The 16,876-nt window shown below is 42.4% G+C and overlaps 1 protein-coding gene across 3 annotated transcripts in view; it reads right to left on the reverse strand.

Annotated features, from left to right (window-relative positions):
* afap1 (actin filament associated protein 1) overlaps positions 1-16,876 on the reverse strand; it is a 324,257-nt gene that overhangs the window by 165,997 nt on the left and 141,384 nt on the right. The gene's annotated exons all lie outside the window — the stretch shown is intronic.

A 16,876-nucleotide genomic window follows, 5' to 3' on the forward strand; every position in this document is an offset into this window, starting at 1 on the left:
TAGGTCTTAAATGGATATTTTCCATCTGTATTTACCGTAGAGAAAGACATGGAGATGAGGGAACTCGGGGAAGCAAACACCAAAGTCCTGAACGGAGTCTGTAGTCCCTTTTCCATTGGCTTTGCAGTGACTCGGGATAGGAAACCTTTTCTGCTGTTTCCACTGGGACACAATTCATCACTGCAGATCGGAGTGTTTTACCTTCAACTAGAAATGGGTGATTTTCTGCTGCCCCTTTTCCATTGGATTTTATCAGCACGCCGGCATCAGCTGATACCAGGGATACTAGTAGGAGTCAAGGTGGTTAATCCCTGATATGAAATTATGTCATTTGACACTGGTGTTCGGACAGTTTTCTTTTTCCACTGGTCCCTGTCCCAGTTAATTCTTGGGACAAGGTGCCAATGGAAAAGAGGCTCCTGATATAGAAAAGGAGATGTTGAAGGTCTTAAAATGTATTGAGGTAAGTCAAGCCCAGTGTCTAACCAAATGTACTCCAGGACATTATTAGAAGCAAGGAAAGAAATTGGAAGACGAAAAGAACAATCTGCTGGGGGAATTCAGCAGGGCGGGCAGCATCAGTGGGAGAAAAGGAATGGTCAATGTTTCAGGCCAGAACCCTTCATCCTGACTTGAAGGATTCTGACCAGTAGCACTGACCATTCTCTTTCTCTCACTGACGCTGCATAACTGGTTAACTTCCTGCCGCATTGTTTTTTGCAAAAGATTCCAGTCCCTTGTGTGTCCAAGAAATTGCAGGAACCCTGGCAGAGATTTGCATCATTGTTAAGGAGGGGTGATTTGTGCTGGAAGACTGGAGGGTGGCTAATTCTGTGCCTTTATTTAATGAAGGGTCTAAGAACAAGCCTGGGAACTGCAGGCTGATGAGATTAATGTCAGTCATGGTTAAGTTACTGGAGGGAATTCTGAATAACGGGATCAACTTGCATTTGGAAAGGCAAGAATTGATTAGGAATAGTCATCTTGCCTCTATGCATGGGAAATGTTGTCTCATGAATTTGATTGAATATTTGAAGCAGCGATTAAGAAGATTGATTAAGTCAATATGGATTTTACAAGCCCTTTGACAAGGTCTCTCATGGTAGTCTGGTCCAGAAGGTCAGATCACATGGGATATAGCTTGTTGGTAGGAAATGTGAGGGATGGTGAGTGGTGGTAGCAGTAGATTGTTGGCTTGTGGGGTGCTGCAGGAATAAGTCCTAGGTCCACTGTTATTTGTCACCTATATTGCATCTAGATGACAACATAGTTAGAGTGGTGAGTAAGTTAATGGATGACACCAAGTTTGGAGGTATTGAGAACAATGAAGAAAGTTATCTAAGATTACATGGTGAATGACAGGACCCTAGTGAGTGTTGTAGAAGAAAGAGACTTGGGTGTGCAGGTACATAGTTCCATGAAAGTAGTGACACCTTAATAGGGAGGTTCAAGAAGGCATTTGGCAAGTTTGCCTTCATCAATCAAGATGTTGAGGAGCCAACTTATTAAAGGTGTATAGCATTATGAGGAGCATAGATAGGGTAACAACATCAAAAGATACAGAAGCAGGCCCATCACCCCATCAAGTCTGCTCCAACTTTCTATCACAAGCTGATTCATCCTTCCACTCAGCTCCACTCCCTGGCCCTCTCCCAGTAATCCTTGATGCCCTGACTAATCAAATATCTGTCAATCTCTGCCTTAAATACACCCAATGACCTCGTTTCCACAGCCCCCTGTGGCAACATTACACAAAATGATGGACAGCACCATCTTTTTCCCAGGGCAGCAATGGTCAATACCATAGAACATCTGTTTAAGATGAGTAGAGGAAATTTTAGGGGAGATGTCAGAGGTGGTCTTTTACACAGTGAGTAGTGGGAATGAACTGCCAGGGATAATAGTCGAAACTGATAAAAATAAGGACTTTTAAAAGACTCTGAGATAGGCACATGGATGTAGGGAGTAGTGGTCTGTGACAAAGGGAAGGGTTAGATTGATTCTGGAGTGGGTTTATATAGGTTGGAACACATTATGGAATAAAGGGCCTGTACTAATCTGTATTTTAACTGTATAATGATATAATAGATCCATCAATCTGTGGCCTGTAATCAGTTTGAGTCTTTCCTGGGCATCTGGGTCTCATGAACGCCTTGCTTCCCAGTCTTAATTTGTGAAATGACCCATCTTCCCCTCCAATTTCTATGATTTGGGCTTGCCATGGGGAGGTCTTCTTAAAATACTGATCCACTCCCATGAGTCAGTCTGAGTGTTTGCTGCTGTGTTCAGCAAGCAGCAGAAAGTTTGAAGCACACGTCAGAATTTAATATTCTCAAAGGGCAGACAACCCACAATAATAATTCCATAAAGCAAGGATATCCCAATTTCATGATTTGATATGTAACTTAGTATTTGCAGCTAAGGCTATACAGCCCACTCACTACTCATTTAGTGCGCTAAAAGTCCCCAAGGCTAATTTCAAGGCTCTGCCTGCCAAGTTTCAGTCAGTCACAATGGAGACTTAATTAACTGCTATTGGACAATGAGTGATGAATTAGAGTGGCCTAAAGGAGGATTTGGGATTTTTTTCTTCAGATACTCCATCCGTTGGTTAATTTTATACTGCTTGGCAAAATCTACCATAATTTTCAACATTTATGTTCCAAATACATGAAAAGAAATTTACAATAAAAATGTCTGTTAGGTAGCTGAACAGTGACAGATTTTCAGACATCAATATTGTAATTATTTAATATATCTCTGTTATTGTATCATTAAGGCTCAATTGATGAATATACTCAATAATGTGGTACTGAATCATGCACATTAGTAAATGGACACAGAATTGCTGGAGAAACTCATTGGGTCAAATAGCAGCCACAGAATGCAAAAGGTCGTTGACATTTCGAGTCAGAGCCCTTCTTCAGGAGTGCGGGGTGGGAGGTTGGGAAGGGGGTGGAGCACAGGTGGATGCTGGTGAGAGGAGGAAGAAGAGAAAAAGGCTGAGAATTGATAAGGGGGGTGGGCTAGGAAGGATAATTCTCAGATAGGAGGGGAGGTGATGGGGAGATGGATAAGGGGAGAGAGGGCTGAGGGGAAGGGAGAGAGCAGAGAGGGGGTTCATGAATAGTGGAGGCTGATATTAATGTCTATCTCCCTTCCTCCAGCACCCTGCACCCTTCCCTTCTTACTTTTATCAAGGAGTTATCTCTGGCCTTTTCCCCTACCAGTTCTCAGCTTCTTTCCCTTCTTCTCCCTCTCACGTAGCCTGTGCTTCTACTTCTCTGCCAACCTTTTATTTATGGGTCCACCTGATTTTCACCACCTGAAGAAAAGCTCCCACCTGAAATGTTGAAGCCCTTTTGCTTCTTATGGATGCTGTGTGACCTACCTAATTTCTTTAGCTCCACCTGGGTACTGCACTAGACCACAGCATCTGCAGATTCCATGTTTAAAGGTGAAGGTTCCATTATGGTCGCGTAATACTACATTTAGAATATAACATACATGAAATTCTTTGACTTTCATCTACCGCAAGGTAGACAGAGAGCTGCCACTTTGTCCAGAGCCCCTCACAGAAACCTATAGCACCTGGTGTTCCTAACCCCTCCAAGTACCAACTAGTCACGAGCCTGCTTAGCTTCTGAGATCAGACAATCTCAGGCATATTCAGGCTATTACCTCTGTATACATCAGTAATGACCAGTTTACATTCCCATAGGGAGTGGTATTAGCAAATTTCCTGATGAGAATTAGGTTGTTATCCCTATTACAGTATTTCCTCATGAAAACTTGTCTTTGAGTCTTTATCCAAATTTGCCTATGGAAAAGTCATCAAAATATTGCTTCTGCTCCAATTTATACAGCAAGAAATCAGTGACAGGCTTGGAAAAAAAAAAGCATTCTTGCCTGGACCTCACTGGTAAATTCTGTTTGTTCTGAATGAAACTGCCAGCATTTACTTACCTAGAAGGAGATGCGTCCAGAACTTCCACATTTGCACAGTCAAACACAGAAATCCAGAATCTACTAACAGATTTATTAGAATCCATGTGAAATTCAGAGGGAAAACTCTCCCTCCATTTGCACTTTAAAAAAAATTGCTCACAAGGTCTGGTACAGGATCTGAGAACGTATTGATATCAAATAGAATGGCATGTCTGGGATAGAGGGAAAGTCCCTTTTATTAATTATTTTGATTAAAAATATTGCAGGTTTCTTTTTAATATTTAACTCAACTTTAATAGGTTTTTAAAAACCCTCTGATAAGACTTTGCCCTCAGTCAATGCTTTCAGGAACATTCAGGTGGAGGACTTCCAAAGGAAGCCCTGCCACTGTGGAGGGACGGAGAACAAGGAAAAGGAAACAACCAAAATGAAGAATGGTGCAGAAAAGTCACTGAAATAGAGACAAACCTCAGACAGACATGGATGTAACTCTTCACCAATCTAACATCTATGTTTTCTGCTTCCATCACTGTCCTCGTTTACACACCATGCACATAAACAATGCACAACCATCATTTGTGCAAATTAGCACCCCACACTGACATTCACGTACACAGATGCATGTACACTAAGAGAAAGGAGAAGGAGAATAAAGACAGATGGCATTTTGAGAGAGAGAGACGGGGAAGAGGAGATGAAAAAGTAAGCGAAGGTTTAGAATTTAAAAAATGAACAGAACATTGTTTTTCTCCTTTTTCTCACATTTTCTTTCAAAGACAGAAAGCTGAAGAGCAGCCGGTTACTATAGTGGTTAGTACCATGCTGTTACAGCGCCAGGGACCAGGGTTCAAAACTGTAAGGAGTTTGTACATTCTCCTTTTGTCTGCATGCGTTTCCTCCAGGTCTTCCGATTTCAATTAGGTGTAATTGTGCAGCACAGGCTTGAGGGCCGAAAGGATCTGTTGCCGTGCTGTACGTCTATATTTAAAAAAGATGATGAAAGATTAATATTAAAAGTGAGGGATTGGGAGAGAAACCATAATAAAGGATGATGAGGAATTACAAAGGGAAGATAAGAGAGAGATCGACAGAAGAAAGCAAGAACAATTACTGCAGTCACCAGTGCCTTTATGGGTCAAATATTTCTGTCCAGGGATCAGAATGCTGTTGTAACTGAACAAAATTTGCCTCTAACATAAACTCATGACTGTGGCCAGGCACATTTCCAATGCAATCTACAAATTTACCAATGACACTACAGTTGTCGACAGAGTCACAAACGGCAATGAGGATGCATACTGGAGGGAGATAGATCAGCTCGTTGAATGGTGTCACAACAACAACCTTGTGCTCAACATTAGCAAACCAAGCAGATGATTGTGGACTTCAGGAGGAAGTCAGGGGAACACGACCCAGTCCTCATCGAGGGGTCAAGAACTTCAAATTCCCGGGTGTTAACATCTCTGAGCATTTGTCCTGGAGCCTCCATGTTGATGCAATCACAAAGGAACCTCACCAGTGGCTATACTTTATGAGGTGTTTGTGGAGATTTGGTAAGTCACTAAAGGCTCTTGAAAACTTCTACAAGTATACTGCTGAGAGCATTCTGGCTGGTTGCATCACCTCCTGGTATGGAAGCACTGAGTCTCAGGATAAGAAATAACTCCAGAGGGTTGTTAATTCGGCCTGTGACTTCACAGGCACCAGAGTTCACTCTATCGAGGACATCTACATGAAGCAGTGTCTTAAAAAAGCAGCCTCTATCCTCAAAGGCCCCCACCACCCAGGCCATGCCCCCTTCACTCTGCTACCATGGTGGAAACTGGTACAGGAGCCGAAAGACAAGCACTCAGCGGCACAAGGGCAGCTTCTTCCCCGCCATCATCAGATTCCTGAATGATCAATGAACCAAAGATACTGCCTTACTTTTCGTGCACTATTATTTTTTATATTTATTGTTGTAAGATGGTTCAAAATATGAATATTTGCACAGTGATGCTGCTTGATTCCGTGACTTGTTCATGACAATAAATTCTGATTCTGACAACTGTGGAAAAAGAAACAAGTCAAATGCCATTTTCTATTATTATTTTAACTTAAAATCCATGATGAGAATGAAAATGAGTGGCGTACTGCGATAGAAACTGCAATTCTATGGCTTGGAGAAGTTCTCAACATATTAAATTTATAGAGACCAAAATATTGATAATTCTTTGCTTAAAGTTTACATTGCAAAAAAACACTGAGCTGAACCAAAATCTAACTGGAAGCCTTTGAGCCAGATCATCCCCAAATCTAAATGACGAACTAAGATTATATCTTCTCACTGTATCTGAAGTATTGTATAAGTGAGTACACTAGGTGGGAGGGAAATGAAGTGATAAAATAGTCAACGATTGAAAATGTTGGCTCTAACTTCTCTCTCCTGCTAAGCTTGCACAAATTTGCACAGCACATAGTGACGTCATCTCCCTGCTCAGCCAAACTAATATTTTTCCTGTTAATATATTGGCCAGAAAAATATATTAAAACTCATGTACATGCTCTTCATGATGCTAATTTGAAGCTCTGCCAGAGGATCCTTGATGTGAGTTTACAACTTTTACCCCTCACATTCATCATTTTAATAAATGTTATTGTATGCAATAGAAAAATAATGCTGATCCCCAACATATGCAGAAACAGAAACAGTCATAGAAACCACTGAATTCTTGTGTTTGTGGTCAGCCTTGTGATTTGATCTGTGTTTAGGGTCTTTCATGTGTTTGTTTTCTAGACTCTCTGCTGTTCACTGTGAAAATACTTATCTCAAAGTCAGATGCAAAACGACGTTGGCCACAGAAATAATCAGACACCATGGGGAAAAAAAACCCTCCGAAGTATCAAGCACGTAATTTGCCCGAGATGTCATGCCCAGTTGTTTACCTTCCTTTCAGGTAGTGAAAGACAAAGTAGATATGGAATCAAACTATCTAGGGTGTTCTGAAGCCAGCAGAAGCAGATAACTGCTTCCCTTCCTTTTCTGCTCTTAGCCCAGGGATGACTAAACCGCAGCTCGCGTGCCACGTGCGACTCTGTGACAAATAACGTGTTTTTGACTTGTGGAAATACATTGGCTAAAAGGAATTGAACAAGTTGGTGCTCACAATGGTAGCTTTAGTGGACGTGGCTTGTGATCATGTGATTGTTGCAGTTTTCAAATATCTGAAGTTTATCATATGTGACTCTTGTATTAAACAAGTTTAGCCAGCCCCGTCTTTGACAGATTCTCAAGGTTGAGGACAACTTGCTTCCATTCCAATTCAGAGTGAAAGACGCCTGTACATTTTTTTTTTACATGAGTGGTCACTGGTTCAATTACCACACAACTCGACAGAACAGGATCTTGACACAATAGCAAAAAGTAACCAAGAAGGCTGTGGACCTGACTTAGTGTACATATATGGGGCCACACAAACATTGATCTCATGTCAAGTTAAATGGACAGCATTTTCCCCCACCAAGTACCAAACCTAATCACTGAAATAACATGCAGAGTTATCTTTAACTCTAACATCTCTCCCTGATGAATTCCTAATTTTCTGTCAAAATATTATCAGAGCACAATGTTTGTCATTGTGTTTCACTGACCAGGAGATAGGGCTTGTGACGAGAGTACAAAGAATTATAGATCTCAGAACTTGTCAATCTGTTTCACTAACCAGGACACCAGAAGGTGCACATCTGCAAATTGTTAGTTAATAACAGATATGTTAATAAAGCAAATTAGCATCAGCCAATAAAAAGTGAGGGTCAAGTGGAGCAATTATTGTTGGAGAGCGTCAGGAGTTGAGAATGACAGCAGCTCTTTAGTGCGAACGAGCAAGTAATTTTAATTTTAGTACAGCTGTGTGGAGAGGAAATGCTGTACGAGGATAATTGAGCAGTGGGGATGATAGCCAGGGTAGTGCAATATTCCACTTGCAGGATGTAGAAATCAGAGAGTCCTCCAGAGCCAAATGACCTCACCTATGACAAGTATGGCTGTAGTACAGTCTGCAGGAGAGCTGGATGAACTCTAGATCATTTGGGAGGCTGAGGAGTTGATAGCGAAGGGTTGGGGGAAGGCAGGAAAAAAAGGACATAGACCATCAGTGCAGGGTGCCCCTATGGCCATTTTCCTCAATAGTGTGCACACTATATTGGATGCTGTTCATTTGGGGGGGGGGGGGGGGGGGGAGTGGGGTCTGGTGACCTACCAGGGGAAAACCACAGCAGCCAGGTCACTAGTATGGAGTTTGGCTCTGTGGCACAGAAAGGAAGGCAGGAGGAAGGTGATAATGATCAGAGATTCAGACAGGAGATTCTGTGGTTGAGACTGAGACTCCCTGAGCTAGAGTCAAATGTCTTGGATTGTGGCATTTGTGAAAGGGAGGCTGAGCAGGCAGAAATTATGGTGCAATGACGTGGGTGGGACGGAGAGGAGGTGCTGATGAGTGAATTCTATGAGTTAGGAAGGAAGATAAAAAAGTAGGCCTTCAAGAATAGTAATCCCATTGAACCAGATGGCATGATTAGCGTAGTGGTTAGTGCAATGCAGTGCAGCAAATGGGATCAGGGTTCAAACCCCTTGGTGTCTGTAAGGAGTTTGTACATTCTCCCCGTGTCTCTGTTGGTTTCCTATGGGTGCTCGGGCTTTCTCCCATTGTTCAAAATGTACCAGGGGTGTAGGTCAATTGGGTGAAGTTAGGCGGCACGGGCTCATGGGCCAAAAGGGCCTGTTACCATGCTGTATGTCTAAATCCTTGATTGCTGCCTGTGCCATGTGCCAATGAGGCTAAGAATAGGCAGGTGAATGTTGAAGAGTTGGTGTAGTGGGTGTGATTCAGATTTGTGTATCATTAGGATCTCTTCTAGAAAAGGTATGACCTGTACAAAAGGGAGATATTGCACCTGAATTTGAGAGGGAGTGATATCCTTTAAATTAAATTTAAATTAGACATATGGTTACAAGCCATTTTGGCTCATGAGCCTATCTGCCCAATTTACACCCAATTAACCTACACTCTCTTGTACATTTCAAACGGTGGGAGGAAACTGGAGGCCCTGGGGAAAACCTACACAGACACAGGAAGAATGTACAAACAGACAGGACAGGATTCAAACCCTGGTTTCGATCGCTGGCGCTGTAAAGATGTTGCACTAACCGCTATCCCAACTGTGCTGCCCTAGTGGGCAGATTTGCTAGAGCAGTTGGGGAGGGTAGTCAAGGAGATAGGCACCAGTGTATTGGGTCAGATGATGGAGCAGTTAGTGGATATGTGTGTTGAAACTGCAAGGAAGGTCAGGCAGTGAATAAGACCCAAATATCGTCAGTTGGATAGGTTGTAATGTATTTGCTTTGATGTGAAAAGTAAAGCTAAAGTTAAAAAAAGGTAACGAGCATGGATCAGAACAGGGAGTTATAATGTTGAGGAAATTACAGAAACTTGGCTGTCACAGGGTAGGATTTATGTTTCAGAAGGGATAGAAAGGTAAAATGGAGGGGGTGGTGATATTACTAACCAGAGATAGTATATCACAGCTGCAGAAAGTGAGGATGTCATGACGAGATTGCCAACTGAGCTGGTGTGGGTGGAAGTCAGAAACAGAAAAGTATTAATACCCTCTTTTAGGAATATTCTATAGGCCCCCACTAGCTATTGAAGAACAGATAAGTTAGCAGATTTTGGAAAGTTGCAATAGGGTTAAATGGGGTTGAATGCATTGGGTGTCCAAGAAAGATTTCTGATACAGCATGTGGACAAGCTGACCAGAGGAGAGACCAAGCTGGAATTAGTCCTTGGAAACGAACCTGGTCAGGTGACACATCTCAGTGGGTGTGCATTTGTTAAGATAGTAGACACTTGACCTTTTGTATAGCCATGAATAAGGATAGGAGTCAATGATGTGGGAAAATATTTAATATTTAATTGGGTGAGGGTGAAATAAGATGGTTTGACAGGAACTTGGGAGCATTAATTGGGAACAGATGTTCTCCAGGAAATGTACAGCATAAAATGTGGGGCATATTTTGGGACCACTTGCACAAGGTTCTGGATAGGTTGACAAGGGGTAGAACTTTTTTTTCTTAAGATGAAGAAATCCTTAACAAATTATAGGAAGCAAATATCAGGCAGGACTCTGGGGAATTGTTAGGTAACCAAGAAAGGACTGGAGAGATAAAAGGGGACACAAGAAAGTCTTGGCAGTAAGGATTGGTGAAAACTTCAAGGTATTCTACACGTAGAGGAGGATTATAAGAGTGAGGTTAGCACTATTTGGGGATGAAGGGGGACATGCTTGTAGGTAGCGAAGGTTCTTATTGAATATTTTGCTTCAGTGCACACCAGGAAGTGGGACCTTGATGAATGTGAGGCCAGTGTAGAACAAGCAAATGTGCTGAAGCATTTTGAGGTCCTAAAAAAGAGGTAATGTTGGAGCTTATGAAAAACATTTAGGTCGGTAAAGAGACTGCTAAGACACTGATGATCGTTGCGTCCTCCCAAGGCGTAGGAGTGGTACTGGAGGATTGAAGGATGGCAAATTGTAGGTCCTTTGCTCAAGAAAGGTGATGGGGTGATTCCTGAGAAATCATAGACCAGTGAATTTTGTGCCAGCGGTGAGCAAACTAGGGGAGAGGGTTCTTGGGGACATGATTTATGAACATTTGGAGAAACCTAATCTTATTAGATATAACCTGCATGATTTTGTAATGGGCACCCCGTGGCTCACAAATCAGTCATCGTCAAGGGGTCAGCAGTGGAGAGGGCAAGAAGCTTGCCTTTTCTCTTTTTTTGTGCTAATTGTTTTTTTTTTTATCTTGTATTTATGGAATTGTAATTTATAGCAATTGTAATGTACAATCCTGCTACTGCAAAACACATTTTGTGGCACATGTTCATGACAATAAAAATGGTTCTAATTCAGAATTGGTTTGCTCACAGAAGGGAGTAGTAAATGGAGAGCATTGAAAAAATGTCTCTAACAAGGGATTGGAGGGATGGGTCAGTGAGTTTGCAGATAGCTTGAAGGTTGGACATGTGTGGATGGGTCACAAAGGGATGTGGTTAGGATGTAGATTTGGGCAGAGAAGTGGCAGGTGGAGTTCAATTGAGAAAAGTGAAATATACACTTTCAAGATACACTTTGAAAGATTGACATTGAAGGCAGAGTACATGATTAGGGTTCTTAATGTGGAGGAACAAGGATCTTGAGGCCCCATCCACAGATCCCTCAAGGCTGCCATGCAACTTGATATGGTGTTGTTGGCCTTCATTAGTCAGGGGATTGATGCAAGAGGTATGAAGTAAATTAAATAGTTGGGAGGGGAGAAAAATGCATCAACATCATGGTGGAAGCTAATTCTGGCTATTGAGACCCATGCTGCCCAATTACACCCAATTAGCTGACACACCCATGTGTTTGAGGATGGGAGGGAACCAGAGCACCTGGGGAAAACCCCGTGCAGATGCGAGGAGAAGGTACAATCTCCTTGGAGACGGTATCAGCTTCAAACCTTGGTCACTGGTACTGTAAAGACTACACTTGGAGTATTGTGTTCTTCTCTGATTGCCTCATTGCAGGAACGATGTGGAGGCTTAGAAGAGGAGATTTACTAGGATGCTGCTTGAAATGGGAGAAAATGTCTCAAGAAGAAAAGTTAAGTGAGCTGGGGCTTCTCTCTGTGTAGTGACAGAGGGTGAGAGGTGAATTAAAGAGGTATCTGAGAGTGAGAGATATAAATAGTGGGCAGCCAACACCCTTATTTTCCCCCCCCCCAAAGGATTGCAATGACCAATACTAGAGGACATCCATTTGAGGTGATTAGAGGAAATTTAGGGCAGATATCAGAGTGGTGGGGACTGGGACGCATTGGCATGGGTTGATATAATAGAGATATTTGAAATATCCTTAGATCGGGATACTAAAGCAATAAAAATGGGAGGGAAGAATCCAACTGATAGTGGAGAAGGTTTATACGTTTCCACATCATTGGGGGCAGAAGTGCCAATATGATGCTGCCCTTCTCTTTATATCAGTGGGTTCTCAACCTTTTCCTTTCCACTCACATCCCACTTTAAGAATTCCCTATGCCATTGATACTCTGTGATTAGTAAGGATTTGCTTAAGGTGGTATGTGAGTGGGAAGAGGAGGTTGAGAATCACTGCTCTTGACCCAATTGTTACTGAAATATTTTGCTTGAGAAAAATTGTTATTGGCCCATTTCCTTTGGAGTTGTGAAACTGTGCACATATCGAGTCAATGAGGTACGATTAAAGCTGTGGTCTTCAATCTTTTTCTTTCCACCCACATACCACCTTAAGCAATTCCGGGACTAATCACAGAGCACCGATGGGATAGGGACTACTTAAAGTGGTATGTGAGTGGAAAGAAAAAGGTTGAAAGCCACTGCTTTAATATGCTAATATTTGAACATTAACATGCCTTGTGGATATAAAAATACAATTGTCAATTTGGACCAAACCAGCGAAAAGGCAATAGAATTTATTTTGTTAGCATGTTCCTAGTATGCAGCTTCCACCATGCCTTAATTGTCTAACAACATCTGGGGATTTAATGCTCTGGATGAAGTCATTGTTCAATTAACAATGGGAACAGATGAAAGCTGCATAACTTGTGTGTTGGCTAAGGATTACAAACCTGGTTTCAACAGGCACTCCTTTATTCTCAAGTGGGAATGTCAGAGGAAATTAATGAGCCCTGAAGCTATTTTTGTTTACAGTATTTAAAACTTTATAATAAATTGGAAAATTAGGTTATTCTAATGCATCAATTGTGTACAGTTGATTCACTAAGATACACACTAACAAAACATGAGGTGATTCAAATTCAGTGATATAATTCTAAGTAACAAAGGAAACATTAGTGACAAGAGACTGCAGATGTTGGAATCTGGAGCAAATCAGAGCTGCTGAATGAACTTGGTGGGTCAGACAGCGTAACATTAGTGTTTGATTTGGGACTTTGTGTTTAAAAGGTTTTTAGACGTCCAATAAGATAAATTATTTGGATAAGATTGAAAAATAACATTTGACTTAACTTTTTCAAAGGGCTAGACAAAAAGATGTTCTTCTGCTAGTTTCCTCAGTCTTTCAGTTTTTGTCTGAGAACTAAAACATGGGCTACACTTTCAAAATGCTGGGCCAGCGAATGAAAGAGAGAAACTATAATCCCCTGAATCAGCTTGAGCTGCAATTCGCACATTATCACATTCCCCACCTGTCTGCTTTTTCCACAGGGATAAATCCCTTTCACATTGGCACTTTATCCTAGTAATTAACAGCCAATACACCAGTTAAAGGGCCAGAGTTAATGGTCGCGAATTGGCACCCGGTGTCAAATCACCCAGGGATGGACTGCCTAGATAAGGTGTGTCATCCCTGGGGTACCTGGCAGAGTATTGAAAATCTGCACCAACCAACTAGCTGGAGATTTCACAGACATTCTTAACCTCTCATTGCAGCAGCCAACAGTTCCCACTTGCTTCAAAAGAACTAACTACGATGATGAGAAGCTGGTCATGGCCAGAATTAACACTTACCTAAGTAAAGATCTGGACCCATTGCCATTTGTCTATTGTCACAATTGCACTACAGCAGATGTAATACACTACCTCTCCTCTCAGCTCTGGATCACCTCGAACGCAGCAATTCATACATATGGTTGCTCTTCATCAACTATAGCTTGGCCTCCAATACCATTATTCCCTCAATTCTGGTCAAGGAGCTATAATTTCTAGGCCTCTATACACCCCTCTTGCAATTGGATTCTTGACTTTCTCATTGGATGTCCACAATAAGTAGGAATTGGAAACAATGGCTCCTTCTCACTGATTATCACACAGGTGCACCTCAAGGATATGTGCTTAGCCCACTGCTCTACTCGCTATTACATCTGTGAATGTTTGGCCAGGCACAATTTTGATGTCATCTCCAAGTTTGCTGATGACATCACAGATGTCGACCGAATCACACACGGCAATGAGTAAGCGTACAGGAGGGAGATAGATCAGCTCATTGAGTGGTGTAATGACAACAATCTTGTGCTCAGCAAAACCAAGGAGATGTTTGTGGACTTCAGGAGGAAGTCAGGGGAACACAACCCAGTCCTCATTGAAGGCTCAGTACTGGAGAGGGTCTAGAACTTTAAATTCCTGGTAGTCAACATCTCCGAGGATCTATCCTGGAGCCTCCCTGTTGATGTAATCACAAAGAAGGTTCGCCAGTGGCTATACTTTGAGGTGTCTGAGAAGGTTCGATCTGTCACCGAATGCTCTCATAAACTTCTATAGGTGTACTGTGGAGAGCATTTTGGTTGGTTGCATCACTGCCTGGTATGGAAGAGCCAAATCTCAGGACAAAAATAAACTCCAGAGGGTTGTTAACTCAGCCTGTGACATCACAGGCACCAGACTTCACTCCATCAAGGTCATCTACGTGAGATGGTATCTTAAGAAAGTAGCCTCTATCCTCAAAGAGTTCCCACCACCCAGGTCTTGGCCTCTTCATTCTGCTATTATAGGTGGGGTGGAAGAGGTCAAGGAACATAGGGACAAGGACAGCTTCTTCACCACTGCCATCAGATTCCTGATCAATGAACCAAAGACACTGCCTTACTTTACATGCACTATTTTTTTAATGTAGTCATGTTGTAAGATGGTTATAAGTACGTTTGCACTTTATGCTGCTTCAAATCTCTGGATTTTAAGACTTGTTCATAACCATAAATTCTAATTCTGATTCATCTGACGCCTGTGTGTCAATTACCCCAGTGTGAAAGGGACACGGATTATCCAGGGACAAAGTAGTGACGTGTTAATGACACTTTTGCATGAGTGCAGGAACATGAAGGAAACAAAAGATTAAAAAGGTATAAACTTTGTATTCAATTTTCTAAATCCTGATCAATGTATTATGATCTTGCAAACATAATTGCAAACATAGCTGTTTCTGATGACTACACCTGCAAAAGGTGCATCCAATTGCATATAATGAGTGACCGTGTTAAGGAGCTTGAGCTGCAGTTGGATGAACTGAGGATCATAAGGGAAGCAGAGGCAGTGATAGAGAGGAGTTACAAGGAGACAGTCACCCCTAGAAGGCAGGAGTCAGGTGACTGTGAGGAAAGGAGGGAGAGTGCCTGTGCAGAGAACCCCTGTGGAAGTGCCACTCAGCAATATGTATTCTGCATTGGATACTGCTGGGGGGAAACAGCCTATCAGGGACGAGTAGTGGGGGTCAGGTCTCTGGCACAGGGGCTGCCCCTGAGGTTCAGAAGGGAAGGAGGGATAAGAACAGGATACTTCTAGTTGGGGACTCATTAGTCAGAGGGACAGATAGAAGGTTAGTGGGACGAGATCGGGGATCCAGGTTGGTATGTTGCCTCCCTGGTGCCAGGGTCAGGGATATCTCTGATCGAGTACATAGCTTTCTGCAAGGGGAAGGAGAACAGCCAGAAGTCGTGGTCCATGTGGGGATCAATGACTTAGCTAGAAGTGGGGATGAGGTCCTGAAACAGGATTATGTGGAATTAGGTAGGAAGTTAAAAAACTGGACCTCCAAGGTAGTAATCTCTGGATTGCTGCCGGTGCCATGCGCTAGTGAGGGTAGAAATAGGAGGATGTGGAGGATGAATGCGTGGCTAAAGAGATGGTGCAGGGGCCAAGGGATAAGATTTCTGGATCATTGGGATCTCTTCTGGGGAAGGTCGGACCTGTACAAAAGGGAGGGACTCCACTTGAACTGGAGGGGGACCAATGTGCTGGCAAGCAGATTTGCTAGAGCTGTGGGGGAAGGTTTAAACTAGTTTGGCAGGGGGGTGGGGAACAGACTGTGAGAGCAGAGTCAAGGGAGCATGGCCACCTAGATAAGAATAAAAACGATAACAAAGGTAGGATGGAGATTAGGGTAGTAGGTAGAAAAGAGAATGTATGTGAGGGTCATTCTCTGAAATGCATATATTTTAATGCAAGAAACATAGTGAACAAGGTAGACGAGCTTAGAGCATGGACAGATACTTGGGGTCACGATATTGTGGCAATTAGTGAGACCTGGCTACAAGAGGGACAGGACTGGCAACTTAACGTTCCAGGATACATTTGTTTTAGATGTGAAAGATCAGGGGGTAAAAAAGGGAGAGGAGTTGCTCTGCTTGTTAAGGAGGACATTACTGCCGTGAGGTGGCAAGATGGTCTGGAGGGATCGTCCAGTGAGGCTGTTTGGGTGGAATTGAGGGGTGAAGGAGACATGAGAATGCTAATAGGGGTGTATTACAGACCACCAAATGGGTCAAGAAAACTAGAGGAACAAATGTGTAGAGAAATAATGTATATGTGTGAGAATCATAAGGTAGTGATCATGGGAGATTTTAACTTCATACAGTTAACCCATACAGTTAGAGGGCTGGATGGGCTAGAGTTCGTTAAATGTGTTCAAGATTGTTTTCTGAATCAATTAGTAGAAGAACCGACTCAGGACAGTGTAATACTGGATCTCCTGATAGGGAACGTGCTAGGTCAGATATCAGACATTAATGTTGGAGATCCAATTGGGTCTAGTGATCATAATTCTGTTAGTTTTAAGAGGAGCAATGAGGGGTCTAAACTTGAGGTTCTGGATTGGAGAAGAGCAAATTTCGAAGGAATAAGAAAGGATTTGGGGAGTATTGAGTGGGACAGGATATTTTCAGGTGAGGGCGTAAATGAGAAATGGAGGATATTCAAAAGAGAAATTTTGAGGGTACAGAGTAGTTATGTTCCAGTGAGGATCAAACGAAAGGCTGGAAGTCATCGGGAGGCTTGGTTTTCGAGGAATATTGGAAATTTGGTTAGGAGAAAAAGGGAGGTGTACAAGAGGTATAAAGAACAGAGAGCTGACAATTTGAAGG

Source organism: Narcine bancroftii, chromosome 3 (genome assembly GCF_036971445.1).
Source record: "Narcine bancroftii isolate sNarBan1 chromosome 3, sNarBan1.hap1, whole genome shotgun sequence".
NCBI classification, from domain to species: Eukaryota; Metazoa; Chordata; class Chondrichthyes; order Torpediniformes; family Narcinidae; genus Narcine; species Narcine bancroftii.